Source organism: Lycorma delicatula, chromosome 2, assembly GCF_047948215.1.
Source record: "Lycorma delicatula isolate Av1 chromosome 2, ASM4794821v1, whole genome shotgun sequence".
Lineage (NCBI taxonomy): Eukaryota > Metazoa > Arthropoda > Insecta > Hemiptera > Fulgoridae > Lycorma > Lycorma delicatula.
Genome location: NC_134456.1, coordinates 154587249 through 154611904, shown reverse-complemented (window position 1 = coordinate 154611904; position 24656 = coordinate 154587249).

Genomic DNA, 24656 nt, shown 5'->3' with positions numbered 1-24656 from the left:
TGGATCAAAGAAAACAGTGAAAAAGCTTTGATCAGAGTACGATAAACCTTGAAAAACTTTACAGTATCACAAAATACGAAATTAGTTACAAAATAAAAAATAAATTTGATTAAAGTTCAATTAATTATTTAAAATGTAAGCATAGGAAATAATATTAAGGTAAATACGTAAAGATACTATATTAAAAAAAACAAAAAACAAACAAAATAATTCAAAATCAAAAGGTGTTAATGAAAATTATTTGAGCACATACTTATGTACCTGAACGGGATGCTGAAAATTCAATGTTTAAATAAAAAGATTAATTAGTATTATTTAATAATTTATGGAGAAAGTAATGAATGTTACTCAAAAATAAAATTTTTTAAATTGTATTTCAATAAACGAATTAGTAAATCTTTTAAATGGTAGTTTAAAGAAATAAGGTGCTTTCTCGTAAGCCGTGTTTTTATTGTATTACACGAAATAGTACAGTTGTATAGATTTATAAAGGATGACATTGTTATCTTTTTTTTAAGAATCAATAATAAATAATTCTATAAATATTCTAAAAATAATAATTATTTTCAAGAAAGATTGCACATTCATAAATATAAATGCATATGTATAACCTAATATTTTTAAAATTGAAAAAGAATAAAAAATACCTAAAATATACAAAAGGTATTTTGTATATATCTGCTGTCTGAAATTAAACTAAACCCCAATCTTATCAAAAATATAATTTATAGTATTTAAATAACAAAGAATTATAATTACTACAATGAATCTTTTTTTGCAAGAAATGCTCAGTATAACTACCAATAGCCTCTAGACATGCTTAAAACAACTGCATTTTACTTTAAAAGGCGTAAAAAGTTGCCAGCAGCTTTAATGGAAAATTTTCTCTATTTCAAAATCTTTTTTCAATCATTTTTATAAATGAAAACTATGTATATTTCAGTCTAAAATAAAATATCATTTCCATGAACTTCCTCAAAAAATTAGAATGCTATTCTAAAATATAAAAATGGACTTTCAGAAGTTTGTTTGGTTCTTATAAGCCGATATTACAAAACCAATTTGTTAATCTATCCTTGTGTTTATATTTATGAATGTGGATCTTTGTTAAAAAAAAAAAATGGTCATTTAGTCTTAAAATATAATTTCAAACCAAACAACGGAACTGTTTACACATACTGTTTTTTTTTAATAATACTAATTAAAAAATTATAAAAATTCTGAGTTTTCTACATTCCGTTTAATTTACGCATAGGTCCTCAAATAATTTTCTTTAACTCCTTTTGAGTTGTGATTTATTTTGTAGTTATTTTAAAAATCCTTATAGTACCTGAATAAGCTGAAAAACTGCATAACTGAATTTGGGAATGCAATATCTCCTTCGATATTTCAACGTGAATTTTCAAACATATTTTATTTATTAACATTTAAATCAAACATATTTAATACCGATTAAAACGTGTTTAAAGATACCTACACGTAAATGTGGCCATATTAAACTTCTCCTATGAAATAAAAATCATTTAATAACTATTACCCTGTTACAATCATTTTTATTTGATTATAACAAACAGGATAAATGTTTGTTAAAATAAGTGAACAGGATTAATTTGAGACACCCAATATAAAAAATATGTTTAATATATTTTTGGTATCTTTTTTTCTTACTTAGTTTTAGAAATATTAATATACCCTTGTGTTAGGCTAAAATGAATGGTCGTTTACTCTTAAAAAATATATAATATTCACCTTTACTATATCAGACAACGGAACCGTTTTCTTTAAACTCCCCACAGTAATACTTCAACTTACAAGAAATGGGCTTTTTATTCTTCTGCTTCCCTTTTTAACAAATTACCGAACAATTTTTTTTTTTTTTTTTTTTTACAAAACAATGTTATTCTGTTGATAAATGTTTAAATAATATTAATTATATAATTTTTTTTATATTCTGAACTTTCTGCATTCATTTCAATATGTACTTAAATAATTTATCATTACCGCCTTCTAAACAATGAACGGCATGGATGAAGTCCTACGCAAGAACTACCGCATGAAAATAAACAAGAACAAAATGAAAGAAAAGAAATGTAGTAGGAATAATGTAGATGGACCACTGAATATAAAAAATAGGAAGAGAAAAGATTACTGAGATAGAAGAATTTTGTTATTTGGGAAGTATTTGGACGAAGCGATATAAAATGCCGAGTAGCACAGGCGAAACGAGCCTCCAGTCAGAAATATAATTTTTTTACATGAAAAATTAATTTAAATTCAGGAAATGATTTTTGAAAGTATATGTTTGTAGCGTAGCTTTATATGGAAGTGAAACTTGGCGATCGGAGTACGTGAAAAGAAAAGATTAGAAGCTTCTGAAATGTAGTGCAGCAGAATGTTAAAAAGCAGATGGGTAGGTAAAATGACAAATGAAGAGGTATTGCGGCAAATTGATGAAAAAAGAAGCATTTGGAAAAATATAGTTAAAAGAAGAAACAGACTAATAGGCCATATATTAAGGCATCCTGGAATAGCCGCTTTAATATTAGAGGGACAGGTAGGTAATATTGGTGCAGGCAGGCAACGTTTGGAATATGTAAAAAAAATGGTAAAGGATGTAGGTTGTACGGGGTATTCCGAAATGAAACGACTGGCATTAGATAGAGAATCTTGGAGAGCTGCATCAAACCAGTCAAATGACTGAAGACAAAATAAAATACCGGCTTCTGAATTATGAAGTGTTTGTTGTTACTTTTCGTTATATTTTGCATCGTCATGTATTTTATCTTAACATTATTTCATGTGTTAGTGTTTCGGACTTTATTCATATCTATATTTCATGTCTATAATTTGTCTTATAATGACACGTTATCTATATAATGTATATAATGTACCCGTCACAATAAAATATTTATTTTTACTTTGAATTTTTGTTTTGTTTTTCTGTTCTAAATCTGCCTCTTTTTCTCTTGATTTTTCCTGGAAAGTGAAAGGATTTCTTACGTTGTTGCTAAACATTTATTTCTAATACATTTATTCTTCCTTAACGTCTAATTATTTTAGTTCTACTCGCATTTCTTTATAGCGAATAGGTTTCCACTCAGTTTTATTAAGTAGTTAAATATTTATTTTCTCGGTTTGTCTGTTTTCACTTAATCTTTTTAAAAATCTAAACAGCATAATATTCTTTTACGTATATTTGTAATGTTTACAAATTTCTAACATAGTTTTTTCATTTATCCTTAACATATTTTTATTACTTTTTTGCATCTTGGGCCAAATATTTTCTTTCCTTTTTTAAGAATTTTGTCCATTTTTGATTTAATTGACACCGTCATTATTTCTGTTGTATTATAAATATACGCCTAAATGTTGCGTTAAAGTATATAAATTTTTTATTCATATCATAAATCCTTTTTTTTTAAACTGATATACTACTTCCAATTTACTTGCTTTGCGTTTTAGATTTATTGTACCCTATCACGGTTTTGTGATATTTTTCCTAGATATTTAAATTTTTCTTTGATTTTATCACATCTTGTTACTAAATTTATAGGCTTGTTTTTACTAGCAGTTTTGCATCCAATTTATTCATAGAATATTTCACGATCTAATTTTTTCTGTTATTTTTTAAGGTTTCTATTTGTGTTTTGTCTATCTTAAAATATTTTTAATTATGGTAAGATCGACAGTAATGATAAAACAATCTACTTCCAGTTTAATTTTTATTTTTTATATTCCGGTCTAGTTGTTTCTACTTTGTTATTTTTTAATAATTTTATCTAAAACTAAATTGAAGAGGATTGGGAGACTGTTTTCACTGTTTTCAGTCTCTCTTCCAAAAAAATATCCCATATTACACTCATAGATTCAATTTTTGAATATGTGTTAGTTATTATCAGTTTAATTATTTTTTTAGGCTTGTTTCAATTAAAAATTAATTTAATTTCAATTATAAATAGGATTAGTGATTGTTTTTTTTTTGTTAATTATATTTATAATAAATTTATTTAAAAAAGAAACAACTTTCTTAATTTATTTATCCAACATTTTCGGTTTTGCATCTTTAATGTCTTTAAAAATGTGGAAGATAAACCTTTGTAATAAAACCATAACATATAGAAAGAAAATTGTATTAAAATATTGTAAGATAGTTGTACATAGGCCTAGTGGTTTTTTAATAGATGTCCTGACATATAGAAAAGAAAGGAATCAAAGAAGTATTCAAGTATTCCTGAAAAAAGTATTAATGAAGATTATACAACAATACTAATATGTTAAAATAAAGTAATAAGTAAAATCGAATAAATTTCGACGTAGGAGAGCTTCGTTCGCATTAATTCCTACGCAACTTTCACTTATGTAAACAGAAATGAATACATGCATTGAAGATAATAATTCATGAGGAACCAACTTGGCCATCGCATAATATGAATAATTGGCTATACAAGTCAATAAATTGTCAATTAGTAACGCTAAGTTTATGATGTGAGCAATAGAGCAATAGATACTGTTCGTAAATGTATTGTCTTTAGTTACTTTGACAATAAAAGACATTAATTATTATTCTTATTCGATACAACTATTATATTTGAATTATGACAAAGTAATGTATACGCTATTAATACCTGTTTGTATGTTTGTTTGTTTTTTTTATATGACGAATGGTGATTTGCCAAAGAAGCCTCTTTTATATTAGTTTACCTTCATGAAAAACCTGTCTTAACAGAATTATTACAGAATATATAACCATTATTTTTAGCAATAAAAACTACATTGAAAAAAACTAATTCGTATACATGTAAAATAAATAAACAATTTTTTTTTCCGATAAGTATATAATAATAATAATAACAATAATAAATTTTATAGATCGTGTCAGGAATGACATAGAAATGATACTCTATGGCTAAGGAAAGGATCTGTTCCAGAATTTTTTCGAATGGATCAAGAAAATAGTGGCAAACGTTTGATCAGAATAGCACTATAAAATTACACAACTAATTATAAAATTAAAAAAATGAATGTGCTTAAAATCCATATTAATTATTTAAAACATAAACGTATGAAATAATGTTAAAGTACACAACACACACACACACACACACACACACACACACACACTTACATGAAAATACTAAATATTAAAAATAACTACAAAATGACCCACAATTCAAAGGTGTTAATTAATGGTATTTGAATATATTTGTGCGTCTGTTGAACGAGGTGAAGGAAAATCAGTAATATAAAAAATTGCTAATTTACAGTATTAAAAATTCAATAGATAAAAACTAACTTAATTTAAAAAAATAATAAGTTAATTTTTTTTTAGAGAAGATTGCAAATTTATAAATAAAAGCAGGAAGATAAATTACACATTTTAATGAGGATATGTTTTTAATTTGCTTGGTCAGATATATTTTAATAAAGAATTTTCAACACAACAAAATAATATTTGAAACCAATAGAAGTTTTATTTTTCATTTTGAGTGAAGAATTATCTCCTCCAGTTTGGTAAAACTGTTTTTTTTTCTTTTACTATCTATTAACAATGGGTGCAAATTATAAAAACTTTCAAGTTATGAGAATTAAAGAAAATCAACTTTCAAACAACTCACATTTATTTCTTGTTGAAGTTTCAGTCAGATTTTTTCCTCTTCTTATAAAAACGTTTTGCTATTTTTTCGATGGATATGCATTTACTGACGGAATTCAGAGAGTAAGAATTAAAAAAAAATGAGGTAGAGCGACATAACTTTCCCGGTTTATCTTGTATAAAACTCATCGTACAAACTTTTATAAAATTTTAATCCCTGAATTAAAATTCTCAAATACATAACTGAAGTTAGATACAAATGTAATGGAATTATATAATTAATAAATGACTATGATTTCAAGAAAGACTTAAAATCACAACATAGTGTAGTTCGGTTTGAGTAAGACCATCAAAAAGTATATTAGCTGTACAGGGATATTTAATTATCTAAATTTTCCTACCCTCCGAGTAAAGTTTTAAGATACGGAACCCATAAGGCATATTAACCGACTGTCAAAAAATTACACGTCAATGCACTGTATGCACAGAAATCATCGTTCCAAACTTCATCTTATGCGCCTGCTGGAGATCGGGCTTCAACTTTTACCCAAGAACTGATCGTGGTTTCAAGTTGGCGGAAACTGATTCCGATTTCGTTCTAGGACGGAATCATGGTCTTTTACAGTATCGTAGTATCGTCGTTATTCTTGGGATATGAATTGTAAAATCGCCACATTTCTCAGTCACGTACCAGTGGCGTCAGAAAAGACCGAAAAAAGCTGCCCCGGTCGGATAATGCCCAACATAGGAGGTCTCCGCACATCAAAGCAGAGGGTATAGCTACAGATGGTGCTGTCAAAAGTATTTTACAGACCACTAGTCTGGTATGTAGCACTGGAAAGGGAAGCACCCACTTAATTCTTAGTCTGGTGTACAGGGCTGTCTCCGTTTGGATATGCTGCGGTTAAGGTCCACTCGAGTGATACTGGCGGTGTAGTGGCAGGAATTGCACGCCTGGACTCCACGTTCGAAAGATGGATGAGATTTACCACGAAAGCAAGTAAGACGGATGAGGAGACATCGGTAGAACTCTTGTGTAACTTCTGTGGAAAGAGAGATCCTGCAGAACAGATGATATTCGGGTGTAATGGGTTCTTGCAGCACAGGGATGCATGCCTGAGAGATTTCAATGCGCGTGTACCAAACAACATCATGGAACTGTACTACAGACAGAACGGGAGTAGCAAGCGGTGTGTCAGATATGTTTTTTGTGTTTGTGCTTCTGCTGCCCTGGGCCGGTTCAACAATCAAGTATTACGCAGCCCAGGGGAATGTCCTTGTGACTCTAATGAGCCTCCCCACCTACCGGCAGTTCGTCCGGCGTGGCAGGTCGGCTCATCAGTTCCGGATATTTTCCTTATTCTTATCTTGCCTTTGCCTCTAACCGCTAAGGCCAGGGACACTGGGCTTGGCCTTAGCCGTTCCAGGGCCCTGCCCCAGCAGCTGGTTCTCGGCCTTTTTTTTCCCTAAAGTAATTCCTCCCACTTCTTGCAATCTACTTCCTTTGCTCGTATAACCTCAGCCACGAATCTCTCTACTGTCAGCCATTCCTCTTTACCTTTCAACATATATTTTGTTGTAATTTCCTGAGGTAATCTCTTTTGTGTTATATCTGGCCTTTAGATCCTCCCAACGTGCACATTCAAAAAAAGGTGTAGCAGGGAGTGTCCTCTTGACCGCAGTACACATAATTTGGGAGCTCCCTTCTTTTAAACCGGTGTAAGTATACACAAAATCCTCCGTGACCGGAGAGGAATTGTGACAGGTAGTATCCCACGTCGCCGTGTTTTCTCCCCAGCCACGGTCCTGTCAAATATGTTGGTCCTGATTATCCGCACAAATATGGCAGAGGAAATATAGGGGTGAATTCCTCGATTTAAAGAGCTGGTCCAGCCCTAGAAGAGTAATCGGTTAAAGTTTAAAAAACTCGTCTAAACCGGTTAATCTAGTCTGAAGATAATAAGAAAAAAGCCTTCCAATGTATGTACATTCATACATATTTCCGGGGTTATTCACTGGTAAATCCTTGTTTGTTTTTTTTTGGTTAGAGGGGAACATGAAACTTAAAAATTTACAAAAATATGGACGTGAAAAAACTGCCCTTCTATAGTAATGCATAACTAGGTAGTATTACTAACATAGATGGAAAAATATACGTTTAAAACAATTTTCGTGTTGCAATTTTTTTTTGTGTTTAAATTGAAGGTTCTCTTTTGGGAAATTAATATGATCTAATACCCTGAAAATAAACTCGGATAACCAAGCTAGTAAATAAATATAATTTAAGAAATACATTTTTTTTTTGAAAATTTACTTTTTATACAGATAATATATTTAAAAAGTAAAACATAATTTTCTTTCATCATGAGAATAAGAAAAAACCTTTCCTTTTTTCTACAACCATGAAAAGTGCATTTAAAGAGATTATAACTCAATTAACAAATTTAATTTTTGTTTTATAAAGGAATAACCTAGTAACTGGTCCTGTAAGGTAAGCCACAGAGTTAATACACAGCAACCTGTAATCATTTTATGTAGCACGGAGGCGAAGAAATACAAACGGTTTTCTCGTATGGTTTCCTTTTTCGATGTGTTCTCGATCCTGAGTCGTGATCGATACAAACGATAGTGTGCGGCGGTTAATGGAAAAAAAAAACACTACAATACACTCGACTGTACGAACTGCAACTCGTTAACCGTAGCTGTTTGGCCATTACCGTGTCGCCTTTTGTTATACCGTCCCGTCGCTTCTTCTTCATCCCTTACATATATATATACTTTCTCCTCATTACAATACTTGCGTATTCTTTCAATACAATAGTTATAGTCATGAATTATGGCTATTTCATGGTCTATATCTGTTTATTGTTTACACAATTATTCTAATGATCTTTTCTTTTAACACAATGCAAAATAAGATTTATATCCTCTTATTGGAGATACTTTTTTTCTGTTACATTAATTATTAAGACCATTAGTGTAAAGTTTGAAGTGTTATGGTTGATTAGTAATAAATTTTCCAAATTCTATTTTTTTTATTTTTTTTAAAAGTTTTCCATTTGATTTGGGGATAGAATAAATGCATTTTTTTGTTTGTTAATTGGACATAATAATTCACTATACGAATCACATCAGGATCCGTGGAACGGATAAAAAAGGTAAGTGCTCTAAGGTAAGTGTAAGGTAAATACAAGTGCTCTAGTATTTGCCTGGATGGATCAAGAGAAGTCGTGGTAAATCCTTGAACAGAACAGCATCACGAAAATACACATAAAATTAATTAAAAATGAAAAATTGGATTGGAATAATGATCATACTAATTATTTAAAATACTAACATATGAAATAATATTAAGGTAAAATATATGAAGATACTAAATATGTATTTATTTATTAACTACAAAACAATTCACAATTCAAAAGGCGTTAATGAAGATTATTTGAGCTAATATTTATGTACACGTTGAATGGAATGCTGTAAATTAATAGTTTAAATTATTTTTTAATTAGTACGGTATTACTTAAAAATTCGTTGACAGAGTAAAGAGATTTTTGTAAACAGGATTTTTGCAATATTTTAAATTGATATATGGAAAGATGAGTTATAAAAAACAAAAAATTCATTAACACACATCACTTCTGTTGTCTGGCTTGTTAGGTGCGAGCAAATATATTGCTGTTCTATTTTTAATAATAAGTGACTAATAGTTTATAGCAAAAATTTCACATTTTTTAATGTAAACATATAGATCAGTTAAACCTTTTTAATTCTGTAAGTATTGGTCAACAATCCAGTGATTTTACAGTCCATTTAATAATAATAATAAACTTAACTTTCTGTGAAGGTGCTTCAAAACAAAATAGTTTTTATTTTGTTAAAGATAATTTTGTTGTAAACGTAATTCTGAATCACTTAGCTGTGTACGCGGGAGCGTGTGTGCGCGCGCATATTAATGCTACATAAATAATGCTATATCTGTGAACCTTAAATTAAAACATAAATAATTACACTAGTCACGTTATATCTTTACAGATAATCTTTACGTAATGTTTTTCTGAATAACGTAAAAAATTGATGAAATTTTTTATTTTAATCTACAATACATTAAAATTTTTTATTTAATTATTAAAGTATGCAAAACAAACTCCAATAATGTATCAAGTTGAGTATAATCCTCAAGAATTTGAATGTTTTTTTTTCATTTAGTTTTATTATTTAATAAAATTGAAATACTGTAAAAAAATTTATTAATTCTGTTAATATATAGATTGATATCGTATATATAGAGTTTTCATAAAGTATGACAAAACAGCTTTTCAACCGAAACCTCGAGCAGGTATACTATAAAATTTTAAATGAAAAGAGTGTTGCGACATATTATTTTAAAGGACAATAAAAAAAATATATGCTTGGAGTGCACTCATACAGAAAAATAAATCATTTTGTGGCAGAAGCATCTGCTAATTTTATTATTAGTTTTGTTTCTAATGTTTTATTGTCGAACAGTTATTTAAAATATAGCTTACTATAAGCCACTTTCGGAAGTAATTTTGGAACATATTACATTTTTCCCATTTTGGTTAGGTTTCTTGTAACCTGACATTTTTGATTTTAATGCTCTTTAGAATGATCAGTCAAATTTCATTAACAATTTTTTAATTACTTCCCTGAGTGCTTAGGATATGGCAGTCTCATGTCGGAAAGCAGATCGTTTGGTAGTGGAATATTTGGTAAATTTTATTTTTTATATTTAACGACTGAAATGTTAATTAGGGGTTCGCATACTTTAGGAATACCTGTATATAAAGATTGATACACAGAAGTAACTATCAAAGAAACTGTTAACGGACGCATGTCATATGAGCAGCAGTACATAATAGCTGCTATATTATTGTTTGTTTCAATGAAGAAGAGAACATGTATAATTTCATCGAGAGCTATTACATATTAGCAAATGTGAGACCACTGTATTAAGAATAATGGTAATTGTTGTGAGAAGAATTAATGATATTCTGAACAGTGAAGACTGGGAGAGATAAACTTTGTTTTGAAAGGAACCGTAGGTTTAGAGATGGTAGATAATCTAAAAATTTAATTAGTGATATTTTTATGTCAAAATATATTTCCTTCCTTTGTGGATATTTTTATGAAAAATATTCACAAAGGAAGAGCCAACAAAGATTTATTTTTTTGTGGTTTCTGACTGGAAAAGCTTAAAGATAAAAGCTGAAAATTATACTTTATAGACTATGTGTGTGTTGGAAAATAAATAGCTGGCCCATGAATTTTACATTGATTCCTTTCTGTTCTTAATCTCTAGTCAGGGTTTATTTATTCATTACTTTTTTTTAATTGAAAGAATGTGTTGTTTATTAATTTAAAGGACCAATAATAATGTAAGGCATGTTAGTGTAATAACTGTTATCACATAATAATATTAAATATTAATTTTATTTAGATTAAATAATTTAAAAATTCCAGATAAAGATCTTAATGTTAAACAACATTTTAAAATGGAAATCTATATAAATAAAAATGTAATAAAAATGTTCGTTTGTTCAAAATCTTAAATTTCAGAAAGATCTTCACCGATTTATTTTTAAATTTTAACACAACGTTGTGAAGCATGTTTTTTATCTGTCACACGTGTGACAGGTAACAACATGATTTTTTTGAAAAACAGCGCTGTCTCTTACAACAACACACGCTATCCTAAATATTTTACTATTCCATTTCAGTGTTTCCGATATGTGGGTCCACTATAGACTAAAAAACTACTGGACCGATTTACGCGCAGGGAAAAGGGAGGAAAGGTAAAATCGGAAAAGGGAAAGAAGGAAAACTCGGAAAAGGGAAAAATCGAAAAGATAAAAGGGCGAAGGTAAAAAGGGTAGACGGGGAAAACGGAGAAAAGAAAAAAGGGGTAAATGGGGAAAAGGAAAAAAGGTGAAAAGAAAATGGAAAGAGGGAAAAGTTGAAGTGGGAAAAGAAAAAGGGGACGATAAATGGGGAAGGAAAGGGAAAGGGGAAAAGATTGAAATGGAGGACATGTGGGAAAAAGGAAAGGGCTTATGGTAAAAATGAAAATTGGAAAAAGAAATTAGAAAAAGGGTGAAAAGGAAAGGTGAGAGGTTAAAAGGAGAAGGGTAGAAGGGAAAAAGGGAAAGATTAAATTTTGTGCAGTTTCCTAATGTTCATTTTGTTAATGTTTTATCAAACTTTCAATTGTGTTCGTTTAATCTAAATATATATTTTAGGCCTTATGCCGTATTAAACGAACCACAGACGAGGCGGTACGAGAGTCAAGAAATGACAAACCAGGCTTAGGAGCCTCTATATCGCGTAATTTATTTATCGCGTGGTAGAAACCACGCAAAAATTCCGGCCGCAAAGGTGACCGTTTTCGCTATTAAATTTTGTTAAAACCATAAAAAGCTAGACAACATCCCGTACCGTTCCACGAAGAGACCACAATTTCATTTAGTCAGCATATGCGACTCCCTCCGAAGAACGGGGCGCATTTCTCCCTTAAAATAACTAGGGCTCCGTCAGGGGCACTTCTGGTAGCCCATAGATGCTAGTACCAAAAGGTCTTCAGCGGATGGACTGAAAGGGAATCACGCCGGGATTACTAGGCTCAAAAGCTTAGTCTCTCACGTTCGGAACCAGTAAATAAATTTCACGGTCCATACGGATAGGAACGCAAATTACCAAATCCTTCCATAAATAAAACTTAAAATTTATAACCGCCACTAAATAACCGATGAAATCCGCCCGATAATAGAAAGATACAACAGCAAGGGACATTGTCCAGGCTCTGTGATCTGTAGGGAGAAATATTGAAACTCCCGCCATTCTTGCGTTCCGTTTCGTATATATTCTCAAATCTAGCAATAGCGAAGCATTGTTGGGTTTGCTAGTAATAAAATAAAATTAAATTGGTTAGTAAAATTTGTTTAATTTAAAGTAAAAATTACATATGTTATTATTTTGATTCTACGAATGCAAAAATCAAACATTATTTGGTGTCATGAAGTTATTAATATTGCTTTAAATAAAAATAAAAATGGGAATATTAAATATTATATATATATATACATACATATATATATATATATATATTTTTTTTTTTCTTACACAATGATAACAACACATCAGCTTGGAAAAATGTACTTGGGGTATGGAAATGGAATGTTGGGATATGAAAAATGCCATGCCTGACCGAGATTCGAACCCGGGACCTCCGGATGAAAGGCCGAAACGCTATCACTCCGCCACGGAGATCGATTATTAATGAATATAATCTTCATTATTATTAATAATAATAGTTAAAATGGTATTAATATTATTGGTTTGGCTGACCAGGTACAGGAAATAGATTTGACCCACAATCGCAAAAAAATGAAATAGTTTATTAAAAACATCTGGGTACGATTTGACACTATGATTAATGACGTTTTGCCTTATAAATGTATGCAGTATTAAAAGTATAACTGAGAAAAGATCAAAGTTGTTAGTAAACTTTATGGTCGCAGCTAATCGCTTTGATCAGATGACGGTTTTATCATTAAAATTATACATTTTAAGGAAAATTTGCTTAAAAAAAAAAAAAATTGAACTCATTTAACATCCTTGTTTCACAGTTATCTAATATCATTTTTAATAAGTACAACTTGAAAAAACAGATAAAATATTAGATGTGATAAAAAAATCTAAAGTATTTTTTAAATTAAGACTCACATTTAAATGAAGTATACATAAGTATAACTATGCTTTTGATCTTGAAAATTAAGGTTTATTTAAATAAATAAACTTTATTTTATGAAAATAAAATTGCTATTTTAATTAAAGGTTCTATTCAACTGCTTCATTTTAGGAACTTACAAGTTTATTTATTTCATGCAACATTATTCAACAAGGCAAAAAAGGTAATAGTTTACTAAAAAAACACAATATAGATGGATATCATGATGCTCTTTGTCCGATGGGATCGAAAATCAGGCCAAAGCTATATATAGAGCGAAATTTAAACTTTTGCTGACAACTGGTTTTCGAGATATGAAGCAAAAGCTGTTTAGAAATAATGTTGAATAATCCCCTATCATTATATTCGATCCACTTAAAGTTTTGGAAATTTAAATAATGTAATAAATACTTTCATTGTACGAATGATTATTTTCTACGACCACTGTACATTAAAAGTTAAAAATGGCGATCTACCCCTTCTCCCTTTTCATTTTACTTTTGCCTAAAATTTAATGCCATCAGTGCTCCATACATAGATACGCTTTGAGCAATTTTCAAAATATTTATGTTGAGCCAGCCCAAAGAATGTGAAATGTGTTTTAAGATTTTTTTTTTTTTTGCGCACACACACACACACAAGGTGTAAGTAATATGTAGTTCATGTGGTCTACCAGTTCTTTAAAAGTACGTTTTTAGTTCTACATTTTCTCCGTCTCAATACAATATTTCTGTTAAAATTACTACATAGGTATTTTTTTAATTTTTAAAAATAAACAACTCTGATAGCTATAGTTTAGAATATGTCCACGAACAAGTTGATCAGGAAAAATTATTTATTATTTTTTGTTTTTACGGGAGTGTAAAATTGAATAAGTTAAAATTTACTAAAGAAATTCGGCTTTTATTTAAATTTTCCTCAGCTTATAAAGAAAAAAGTTTGGTATTGAAATAAATTTGTTTTTTTTTTGTCTTCAGTCATTTGACTGGTTTGATGCAGCTCTCCAAGATTCCCTATCTAGTGCTAGTCGTTTCATTTCAGTATACCCTCTAAATCCTACACCCCTAACAATTTGTTTTACATATTCCAAACGTGGCCTGCCTACACAATTTTTTCCTTCTACCTTTCCTTCCAATATTAAAGCGACTAATCCAGGATGCCTTAGTATGTGGCCTATAAGTCTGTCTCTTCTTTTAACCATATTTTTCCAAATGCTTCTTTCTTCATCTATTTGCCGCTATACTTCTTCATTTGTCACTTTATCCACCCATCTGATTTTTAACATTCTCCTATAGCACCAGATTTCAAAAGCTTCTAATCTTTTCTTCTCAGATACTCCGATTGTCCAAGTTTCACTTCCATATAAAGCGACACTCCAATTATATACTTTCAAAAATCTTTTCCTGACATTTAAATTAATTTTTAATGTAAACAAATAATATTTCTTACTGAAGGCTCGTTTCGCTTGTGCTATTCGGCATTTTATATCGCTCCTGCTTCGTCCATCTTTAGTAATTCTACTTCCCAAATAACAAAATTCTTCTACTTCCATAATCTTTTCTCCTCCTATTTTCACATTCGGTGGTCCATCTTTGTTATTTCTACTACATTTCTTTACTTTTGTTTTGTTCTTGTTTATTTTCATGCGTAGGACTTCATCTATGCCGTTCATTGTTTCTTCTAAATCCTTTTTATTCTCGGCTAGAATTACTATATCATCAGCAAATTGTAGCATCTTTATCTTTTCACCTTGTACTGTTACTCCAAATCTAAATTGTTCTTTAACATCATTAACTGCTAGTTCCATGTAAAGATTAAAAAATAACGGAGATAGGGAACATCCTTGTCGGACTTCCTTTCTTATTACGGCTTTTTTCTTACGTTCTTCAATTATTACTGTTGCTGTTTGGTTCCTGTACATGTTAGCAATTGTTCTTCTATCTCTGTATTGGAACCCTAATTTTTTTAAAATGCTGAACATTTATTCCAGTCTACGTTATCGAATGCCTTTTCTAGGTCTATAAACGCCAAGTATGTTGGTTTGTATTTCTTTAATCTTCCTTCTACTATTAATCTGAGTCCTAAAATTGCTTCCCTTGTCCCTATACTTTTCCTGAAACCAAATTGGTCTTCTCCTAACACTTCTTCCACTCTCCTCTCAATTCTTCTGTATAGAATTCTAGTTAAGATTTTTGACTTAACTAATGTTAAAATAAAATTAGGTTAACATTAACATTTTAACTTTAAATTTTAACAGATTAACGTCAGGTTAATTTAAAATTTATTAAGAATTAAAAAATCGCACTGTCGACTTTTTTGTTGTTATTAAATGAATAATTTATTAACCTCAAACTCATCGGCAGAAATACAACACAATCTTTATAATGAATGAAATTACTTATATTTGAATGTTTTATGCTTTTGTAAGCTATAGATGAAAATGGTTCTTTAACAAAATGTTGTAGAATGATGCTGTAATCTCATACAAATTTTTTATAATTTTCTCTTGATAGAGATAAATTTTATAAAAAAAATTCGAATTATATAACAAAACATTTTATAATTTCATTGAAATATACTTTTATATTTTAAACGGAACCTCAGAAACTTCTGACTAATAATATTTATCGCTCGGTGGCATTTTAAAAAAGATTCAGTCAAAGAGTTAAAACAAACACTAAATTTTAAAGTAACTTTCACGTAGGAAAAATCTTTTATAGAAAAATAACTACGGGTTCGCTTTCTGAGAAGTAAATGGTAAAAAGTAATCAGAAAAAATGCTGATAATTTATCTAAGACAAAAAATAATCCCTTTCCTGTTTTAAGAGTAATAAATAGTTTTTTTTTGTAATTTTATTAATGTTTTTAAACGAAAGGACTTGTGTTCAGGATGAAGGGTTGTTTTAATGGAATATTTAAACTACATTAATTCACTAAAGTGGTGAAAGACCCTCTTATGTTTTAAAAGGCATAATCCATTAATTAAAAATGTAAGTAAGTTCTCTTACGTTTCAAAATCTTTAGTGAAAGTAAATAACCGAGCAGTTATAGCAAGGCGATTACGGAGGGGAGTAAATGTACGGCTGTACAAGAAAAAGCGACTTGCTAGAACGGCTCTGCTATATGTTAATATAATATTGAAATTCATTTAGTCTGTCGGGCGGTTATTGGTAAATTTCATGATAATAAAAAACCCCTGTCATCATTAAATTTCAATCCTGTAATAAATTAGTAATTAAGTTTTATTTTCATATTTAAGTAATTTATAATTTTATACTATCTTTAAATAAAATTTGCAGATGTTAACAAAGTGTGGCTACCTTTAAATAACTTTTTAATAATTAAAAATAAAAATTGCAATATAACAAATACACTTTTACTTTAGCGTGTGAAAATACCACTCCTGACCGAGATTCGAACCCGGGAAAGGCGAAGACGCTTTCATTAGTCTCCCTATGAAAGGCCGAGACACTATCACTCGCAAGTACAATACAATAGAAAATATACCTATTTTAAAACAATCTATTTTTCAATATGAGAAAACCATAAGCAACGAATTTGTGAGGAGTGAATCACATTTAAAAATAAAATATTTAGGTTGCGTTGATTTAGACTGCTACCATCGGTGTCCCGAAAAACAGAAAACCTACACACTAAAAACAAAAAAGTTAGTGGGGATATTTTCTTGATTTTTGAATGTATTAAAAACACTATATTGGAATGTTTGAATGTTCAGCATTTTTTGAATTGGCCGGCAAATTTAATTTTATTTAATTTTATAACTTTCAACTCCCTTTTCTATATCATTTTCGTATAATACAGCTCGGAGATTCTTGGACATTATTCGCTAAAAGCAGTCCTTCAGGACTCATCACAGGTTTTACCTTTCGGCATTATGTACCCTATAAGATGAATCATAGCTCACAGTCCTGAAATTTTACTCTTATACTGTTGTTTCAATGAAGTTATATTTTCGTTAATATTTCATTATTCTGGTTAACTTTTAAAAATTGTACACGTTTTTCGTTCTAAAACTTTAATTCAATAACCCAAGTTGTTTGCTTGTTTCATTATTCTAGTAAATAAAGTACACTGAGAAAGTACAACATTTTCAAAAGAATTATATTTTACTTCAATTTATAAAAAATAAGTCATCAATTTACAATTTTATGCAACTGAAAAATTATTTTTCATTTAAATTCAAGAAAACGAATATTCTAGTTTAGATAAAACTAAAAAAAAAACCAAGCCAAACATAAAATTTATTTAAAGTTGAAAAATAATTTAATTATTACAAAACATTTATTAGTATAATAAAATGATAACTACGGACGTCCCTGTGTGCGCATCACGAAAAAACTGGGCAGATTTTAATAACACTGCAGATCTATACATTAGAGGCTCATTATCTTCAATTAGAATTATAGAAATATTCCTAATGGGGTTAAGATATTAAAGGAATTCATTAAAGAAAAAAAAAGAGTTAATCCTTTTACTTCATTATATTACCTTGGTGAAATAAAAAGATCTCCGAGTTCAGATGTATATGATTTTAAATATATTAATATTTTATTATATAATTATTATTATTATAATTAGCACATCAGTAAACTTTTATAGGTTTTGATTATCTATTTTAGCTGTCGATATTGAACTATTGCCCAGACTAGAGCTGCAATAAATTTTCAACACGAGTTGCAATTAAATTATCATAAGTTTATACTCAAGTCATTGTAGAATATCATGGTTACATAAGGATAGAAGTGGCTTTAGCTATAATGTATTGATTACCTACGCCAATCAAGGAAATATTGGCGCCATGACAGAATTGTGACGGAAATGAGAAGAGTAACCAAAAGATGTTGTGTGTCAGGAGAGGTTCATTTATCTTGAATTCAAGAACCGCCAAAAGTATCTGAAGCACTGTTGAATGGAGAACAGCCTAGATCCAAAGATTTTATAAACAACGTAAGAGTTTACAACATCGCCTTTCAAATGACTTCGTTTGGAGAATTTATCAGAATTATTCTCACAACCATGAGGATAATAAACATAGCGGGATCCCGGAGGGCGGAGCCCCTTAGCTTGCTTCGCTCGTCCTTCCCGGTTAGTTTATATTGAAGAATTGAACCGACTCCCAAAAAAAAAAAATTAAAATAAAATTGAACTGAAAAGAAAAAAAAAATTTTTTCCACTACACCCTCAATACGAACTTTGAAATTTATTTATTGATGTCGGCGCCAAATTTTAAATGAATTACATACGAGTGCGATACGGATTACATTATTTTCTTTTAACTGCAATATATATATTTTTCTTTCTTTCTTTTTGGAATCGGTTTAATGTTTTCGGAACTATTTCTAATTTTATTCTTCTTCGCTACGTACCTTCATGGAAGCAAAAATATGGTCAGGTTTACAAAAGAGACTGCTCGTAAGAGAAAAAAAGCAATAAATTTGCAACAAACAAGCTTGTTCAAAAGACAAAGATTAGAGGGAAGGGTATGTAGGATTTTCGGAGTCAAGAATCTGTATGGTATAAGAGCAACTGCTGCCTAAAAATTCGTCATATAATTTGTAAGTGTCGAAAGAAACTCAGGCTGAAAAGAATGATTGATATGATTTGATCCCTAAGCATTTTTCAAATGAGACTGAAGAACAAAGATCACACCGTTTTTCGTTGACTAATAAACGCATTTCTAATGAAACGTGTGAAGAATGAAACGTCTTCATATCGATTGATTATTGTAAAATAGCGTCAACGGAAAAAATTACGAAACGAAAGATCTGTTGAAAGACGCACTCGTTTACATACAATGCATCAAGTTTCGAGAAATCTTAGGTACATATTCAATACTGAAGCTTTTCGAAAAAAAGATAATACGTTTTACTGTCTAGAAAGGAAAACCTGCATTAGTTTTCACCCAGTATGTTTTTTAATCGTTCAGTACCACTCAATAATGGCGAGTGATCACTGTAGGATCATTCTGTATTTTTGAAAAAAACATTTCATGCAAATTGGTGAAAATTTATACAGTGAAATCTCCTTTTTCGCGCATCCAGTGTACGCGATTTCGTAATTCGCGGTGCAATATTTTGCGATGTCTTTTCTATATTTCCGGCTAAAACGTTCAGTATTCGCGTACATTACATTATGTAGTGACATTAAAAAATAAAAATATTAAAAAATTTAATGTCGCAGGTAGAATATGAACGTGAAGAGGTGGAAGATACGATCCCTGGAAAACAGTTAAATATCAAAACTCTTACCGAAGGCATTAAACTATCCAATGATCTTATCCAGTGTTTTATGGATGGTTATCCATCTTTGAATAGAAGCTTAATCTTTAAACGAAAAATTGAAGGTGCCATGCAAGAATACGCAGAACTTCACACGGATTTAAAAGCAAGAGCGAGACAAGGAAAATTACTAATTTTTATACATGCAATCCAAAATAGTGTAGGTTAGTCTTGTAAATTTCCTTTACAGTAATTACGGTTTTAGTGTACGTAGAACTTTAGTGCTGTTTTCTTGACTTAAGCCGATTACCGAGTACGATTTGAACATGCAATACCGTTTTCTAATACAGTACGTGCTGTAATGAGTTTTTAAATCAAACAGTTCGACAAGTGCTTACTAGTAAATTAGGAAATATACTGTATTTTGTTAAATATTTTTTAGTGTATCTTTGTACTGTAATAAATCAGTGCTTATAATTGATGTTGCCGTCCGTCATCAATCAACATTGCCCTAAGTAAGCACGCATGATTTTTTTTTCATTTTATATAGAACTTAACCATTCTTCCTTAAATGAGTATTAATTCCGTTCTATATTCGCGGCATTTTTACGGTCTTCTTCTACGGTCTATTTAACTTCCGTAAATAAGGAGATTTTACTGTACTCGGAATAAAAATTATACGGATAGAATTGAAAACCTCCTTCTTTTTGAATTCGGTTAAAAATGTTATCAACCATACGGGAAAAACGCTTTACGAAAAATGTGTTATAAAATATTAAATAAATAAAACATATATAAAAGTTAAATAAAATAATGAAATATTCCGAAAATACACCTCCATTAAAGCAACAAAAAGTAAACTTTCACGACTAGGGACTTGTGTTTTAACTTACAGGATACATATTGTTGATAGATAAAAGTGAAGAAGAAATGTGTAGCTCCTAAATGTTTACGTTTAAGGACAATTTCTGAGGATGAAAATAACAGAATTATGTGTTTTATTCAGAAATATTATAAAAAAAGGATTAAATTGTCATCACATTGGAAAAATAAGGGAGTTTCAAACTTGGCAATAAAGATATTTTAACTGCACTCAAAATCGAGGAAAAGTTCCAGATTTAAAGTTCTTCAAGGCGTTTATAGTTTACGAGATTCCAGTAATGGCATAGTTAAAATGAACCATTTATATAATAGGTTTGGCACGTTATCTTCTTGTGGCTTATAGTGCAGTGAAGGTATTGATAAAAAAAATTATTTTGACTAAAAAACGAAAAAATGAAGATATCTTTTCCATTTATTTTGTTCAACATATTCTTATATTTTAGTTTAAATTATAACAAACCATTCAAAAACAGATTTGGTCTACACGTGTCATTATTTCAATACGCAAAATTATGTTCGGTTACCGCTACTCCGGATTTTAAAACTCTTCTCAAGAGAGCTTTAGGGGACTTATTCAGTGAACGCAGAGACTAGTAGCCGTGGATACACAATAGTTGTAATTCTGGTCGCGTGATATATAACCCTCCAGCTAGATTAGTCCATAAATCATATGGAATTATGTCACTATATAAAAATTTCCTGGAATCCTATTGTGTTTGTCCTTCTCAGTGGTACATTCTGCCTGCTTCTAGCTGTAATAAATTCTTGGCACCGTTTTATTTACCTGTAGGCTAACGTGGGCGACTTATTATAATGTATAATTATTCTAACTATATGTCTTAGTATATTATCTACATTATTGGAAAAAAATAAATTAATAAATATTTCTGATAATACGGTAAAACCTTAAGATAATTCTAACACAGTTTTATGTTGGTAAGTGTTAATTCATAATAAACTTAGCATTTATATAATTAAAATAAATTATACTAAAGTTACTTTACCGCTTAGTTAAACATAGATTGAAATAATTTTATCTACGAATTGTTTTTTTTTAAATTTCGAATTTTTTTACATTTTAAGAAACAGCAATAAATAAATAAATATTTTATTCTGATAACTACATTACAATACATTATATAGTATCAAATAAGGAACGGATAGATATGCTGCTCCACAGATTAAAGAAAAAACACACCCAGCATTTGCCTAGTTAGATTAAGGGAAACCATGGTAAAGCTGTGATCAAAGTAGCAACAGAAAATATACTCGGCTAATAATTTATAAAATAAAAAAAAATTTAATTACAGTCTATATTAATTAATTAAAATACTCGTATAAAAACATGAAACAATACTGAGGAAATACATAGATTTAAAAAAATTTGCAATTCAGAAGATTTAATAAAAAATATGTAAGCACATTTATTTAGTATATGTTAAAAAAGATGTAAAAAATTCAGAGTTTTTTTAAAAATATTTTAAGTAGCACTACTTACAAATTTATTAAGAGATTATTATCGTTTCTGTTAAAGAAACTCTCTTAATTGTATTTTAAATAGATCTGTTGGAAGATATTTTAATTGGTCCTGTAATAAACTATTACAAATTGCAATAGATGCAAAATATGGGTTTTTCTGTTAAGGTGATGTATTGTGTTGAGTTACACGAAAAACATTTTATCTGATTTAATAGAAATGGATAAAGTTATTGTTTTTTAAATAATCATTGATTATTCTTTTTAAAAAAGATTGTACATTCTTAAATATATGTTGGATAAGTTAAAATTTTAATTTTCTAAATATCCATCAACATGATTTGTAATTGTAGGTACAAAAGAATGACCTGACAACCCACTTTTGTATTATAAAAAATAGTTCTGACTTTTTGAGGGAGTCTCAAGAAATGATATTGTACTTTAGACTAAAGTATGATTAAATATATTAAATAATAATATTTAATAATGATTACAAAGATAGAATTTTATTAAGACCTATCAAAGTAAAATAGTACGTTAGATTTTATTTCAAACGAAATCAATTTGTTCATCCCAAGAGAATTTGTGTTAATACTACATATATTACCACAATGCAATTAGTATTTTACTTTCTGTTTTTCCTGTTACCCATATTTCATTACCATAAAGTTCTACATTCCGTATAAAATATTTTCAAGAATTCGTTTCTAACTCACACATTTATATATGATATTAGCAGACTTATTTTTTCATGAATTTTCTTCTTGTTTGTGTTAATCTACATTTTATTGCTGAATTACTCGGTTTATCAATAGTAATTTCAATTAATTACAATTACAAAGCCTGTTATTACGTGTTAAATAATAATATTAATGCTATTCCTTAATTAAATGCGAGTAGATGTACAATAAATATATTCGGTTTTACAATATACCTAATAAATTATTTTGTTTCATAAAATAATCCATAATTAGACTAAAGGGAATACTGAGAATTTGTGTGTGTGTGTGTGTGTGTGTGTGTGTGTGTGTGTGTGTGTGTGTGTGTGTGTGTGTGTGTGTGTGCAAAGCAAAGTGTCCTGAATCATCAGTGCACAACCAAAACCTAATCTCGATATGTGAATTTTGGAAGATACTTTTTTTGCAACATAAACGTCCTTAAGAAAATATTTTGGAAAAATCAATCTATTAAGGACGTTAAAAGGGAAATAACATTTTTTTATGAAAAATCTCGTGTCTCAAAAATCGAATATGTTGCAGCCGTGAAAATTACTCTTTATTATTATTTTTTTAAAACAAACTATCAACCATTTTAAAAACAAATGTGTTTCACTAGTTTTCAAAACCAATTTGTGAGATGGCAAAATTTTTCATGAAATTATTTAAGGCCGAAGATGTTACAGTCGTAAAAATTGGTATTTAAACTTTTATTTTGAAAATAAAAGGGCGTATGTTACAAGATTTATCAATAATTAATTCTGGGAGGTGAAGAGAGGACCAAACGTTTGTATAAAAATTATAAATCTCAACATTATTGTAATGAACAATGATTGCATTTTAGAGACCGATCGATTTCGGTTCACTTTCTCCAATATTTTATCGTTCAAATTCGATACAAAATTCTGTAACTTCATCGTTCAACTTAATTTTTCCGTACACGCGAATCTTATTTTATTACTTTCTCGCCCTGTTTTTTTCATTTGGCAATGCTTTCAAGTCTGCATAATTTCACGGTGTGACTAAAAATCGTAATGTTTATACATGCGTAACGAAAAAATTATAGCCTTGATACTTTACATGATGTGCCATCCATTAACGAGTTCAAAATCCTCCTCGCCAAAGTAAACAGATCAATTTTCCAATATGCCCACAAAAATTATGACCTTTAAATTATGGTAAAATGTTTTTAAAAATCGGATATTCTTTTGAAACCTATTCTAGGTACAAATCCAAAATCGACATGAGCGAAGCAGAGTTCCGTAGATAGTAATATATATATATATATATATATATATATATATTATATATATATATATATTTCTTTATAATTCTGAAAAAAAATTTATTAATGAAAGAAAACTTTAATTAAAAATTTAAATATAAAAAAAAACCCCAAAAACCGATGTTGAATGTTAATTCTGGTTCTACATTAAAATAATATTTTTATTATAAACAGTATTTTTAATACGATGACGTCAGGTCAAATACTAGCAGGGGTTAAGATAAGTAATATTGTGCCGGTTATTTCTAAGAAAAAGGAAAAATCGTATTCAGAGATCGCATCCTACTAACGATCTGTAGCGTTAAGACGACTAACTCATGAAAACCGTATTTTACTGCCGGTTCACAGCTATAGCATACTTACAGACTTTAAGTAGTCGACCGGACTTTGTCAATGAGTTGATTCCTATTCCAGTAGGAATTGTGATGACGTACAGTTGCGTTTTAAAATTATACAGTAATATAACAAATATAATAAATTATTATAAAAATAGGAAATTTCTTTAAAGTTTCTGTCACAATATTAAACGTAATCTTCGGCTTTCTAAGCAAAGGAAAACTTTTGCTCTTATCTCTGATAAGCAGATAAGCAGCAGCTTGTGTCAACAATTACTGTATGGTTTCAAAAGCTTGCCGTTTGCTAGTTAAATGCCATATCGCTATTTATAATATAAATAGTGAGCCAACAGCAGGAGATAAAATATATTTTATATTGTCTAGAT